Genomic DNA, 3,122 nt, shown 5'->3' with positions numbered 1-3,122 from the left:
ACACATGCATGAGACCTGCACACACATGCATGAGACCTGCAGACACATGTATGAGACCTGCAGACACATGCATGAGACCTGCACACACATGCATGGGACCTGCACACACATGTATGAGACCTGCAAACACATGTATGAGACCTGCACACACATGCATGAGACCTGCAGATACATGCATGAGACCCGAAGACACATGCATGAGACCTGCACACACATGTATGAGACCTGCACACACATGTATGAGACCTGCAGACAAATCCTAGCTTACACAGATCAGAGGCTCACGAAGTCCTACTCTGTCTAAAAGCCAACAGATGGCTGCCGAGGGAGAGAGAATGAGTTTCCGTCAGGGATGCGCCCCCTGAATGGCTTCCCATGCATCAGTAGATGGTTCTATACTCATGCACACAGGCAGCACTAAATGGACTCAATGGCTTAAAAAAACAGAGGATACAAAGTTGGGAGGGAAAAGTGGTAAGGGGTCATGGAAGGAATTGGAAGGGAGGAAATGGGGGATATATATGACCCAAACACATTAGAAGCATGTATGAAATTCTCTATTTTATTTCACATGTATGAGTGCTTTGCTTACATGTATGTCTGGGCACCACGTTCATGCAGTGCCTTCAGAGGCCAGAAGAGAGCAGAAAATCTCCTGAAGCTGGAGTTATAGATGGTTGTGAGCCACCATACTGGTGCTGGTACCCCAAACCAGATACTCTAGGAGACCAGCTAGTGTTTGTAACCTCTGAGCAATCTCTCCAGACATCACCAAACAAATTTCTCAAAGACATTATCTTTTACCACTTGTCTGCAGAAAACAGAGAGGGGTTTCTAGGGCTCCAATAGTTTGGGCACATAGCTCAGAAAGGGAATGCCTCCTTACAGAGGATTTGGATTGTGGTTGGTCATGATTAATGTGGCTGAAAGTTTATCATCAGCCACACTGAAACAATCATCTGTGCAGCACCACAATTACTAAAGCCTCTAGGAGGCAAAGCCCAGACCTGCAAAGTCCCATGTGGGGCCAGGGATTCTCTTCCTTATCCCCCTGTTTGCTAAACACACACTCAAGATATCTCGTTCCTTGCTCTCATCTCTGTCCTTCCTCCATCTCGACTATCTTATTCCCTCAAGTTCTCCTCACCCCTCCCCTTCTCCCCTCATCTTCCCCTTCTGCTCTCCATACTCACCCCACCCCTATGCTCCCAATTTTGTCAGGTGATATTATCTATTACCCTCTCCCTTTAAAGTACTTTGTTTTAAATTTATTTTATATGCATTGCTGTGAAGGTGTCAGAGCCTTGGCACTGGAGCTACAGACAGCTGTGAGCTGCCATGTGGGTGCTGGGAATTGAACCCAGGTCCTCTGGAAGAGCAGCCAGTGCTCTTAACCACTGAGCCATTTCTCCAGCCCCCGAGTCATCTTTCCAGCCCCCACTAAACACACACTCATACACCAAGAAATAAACTTACTTGGGTTTCCCTTGGACAATGTCCTAGTGAGTCCTGATGTCACCCTGGAGAAGTGCTAAGGAAAAGCTGACAGACATTTTGGTCCTGCCCTAATTTAGACTACTTGACTCCTTATGCAATCCCAGAACATGAAAGAGTGTCCTGGCGTTTTCAGGAGAAAGTCACGGAGAATATTTTCATCCCAGATGTTGAACAGTTTATTGGAATTCATTAAAAATAGGCAACTTATTAGGTGTGCTTTCTCTGGCTGACATAATTTGTCTCATAATGAATAAATAAATATGGTTGTCCTCCCCATTTTTTTGGCAGGGTTAGGTTTATAGAACTTTAACATTTTTATATAGTGTCAAATCTCAGAACCAGTCTTCTTTGTACTGTGTTGCTATAATCAGGATGAGTCCAGATAAACTGCATGAGGGATTTGGAAGGAAATAAAATGTGTTTTTTTCCCCTTAAAACTGCTTGACTCTTTTTTTGTTTTGTTTTGACATGGGGTCTCACCATGTAGCCTTAGTTGGCCTGGAACTCACTCTGTAGACCAGGCTGGCTTTGAACTCACAGAGATCCACCTGCTTCTGCCTCCTGACAGTATTACCAGGTACAACAGCAAAGTAACTTGATTCTTTCTCTCCTTTCTCATGTATATATTGTGTATGTGCTCCCTCCCCCAGGGTCTTTTTTTTCTTATTTATTTGTTTATTTATTTTTGTTTTTATTTAGCTATATATTTTTCTCCACTCCTCTTCCTCCCCCCCTCTCCCCTTCAATCCTCTTCCATGATTCCCATGCTCCCAATTTACTCAGACGATCTTGTCTTTGTCTGCTTCCCATATAGATTACAACCCCCCCCCCGGGGTCGTGTATAGCCCAGGCTAGCCTCCAGTTCTCTGTGTAGAAGAAGCTGGCTTTGAACTCCCAATCCTCTGACTCCCACTTCTTTTATATCATTTTTTAAAAATTATTTTGTGTGTATGAATGTTTGCCTGCAAGTGTCCTGCTTGCAATGCCCTCAGGAAGACAGAAGGGGGCATCAGCTCCCTTGCGACTGGAGCTGTCAGGTGGGTGCTGGGAATTAAACCCTAGTGCTCTTAATGCCCCCTCCCCAGCCATTGCTCTAGCCCCCTTCTTCAACACCTCCAAATCCAATTCCTCTTCTTCCTCCTTCCCCCCTCGCCCCCTCCCCACTTACATTTTTAGTTTTTTTGAGACAGCGTCTCAATATATATATATATATATATATACACATATACACATATACATACATACATACATATATATATATGTATATATATATATGTAGCCCAGCAGCTCAGGCTGTACTGGAACTTGCTGTGTAGCTAAACCTGGCCTCACACTCGCAGTGACCCCCCTGCCTCTGTCTCCCCAGTGGTGAGATTACAGGTCTGTATCATCATGTTGGATCCACAGTCTACTTCTTTTCCTGTCTTCCTGCTTTCTGCAGTGGGAGGAAGGCTAACTCCTGCAAGTTTTGCTCTACGTGTGTGTTTGGTTTTTCTAGGGCAGTGGTTTTCAACCTTCCTAACGCTGCGACCCAAGTCCTCATGTTGAGGTAACCCCCAGCCATAAACTTGTTTTCATTGTTACTCCACAACTGTAATTTTGCTACCGTTAAGAATCATAATGTA

Source organism: Microtus ochrogaster, unplaced genomic scaffold (assembly GCF_000317375.1).
Source record: "Microtus ochrogaster isolate Prairie Vole_2 unplaced genomic scaffold, MicOch1.0 UNK4, whole genome shotgun sequence".
In the NCBI taxonomy this organism is placed as follows: domain Eukaryota; kingdom Metazoa; phylum Chordata; class Mammalia; order Rodentia; family Cricetidae; genus Microtus; species Microtus ochrogaster.
Note: the sequence above shows the minus strand (reverse complement) of the source record.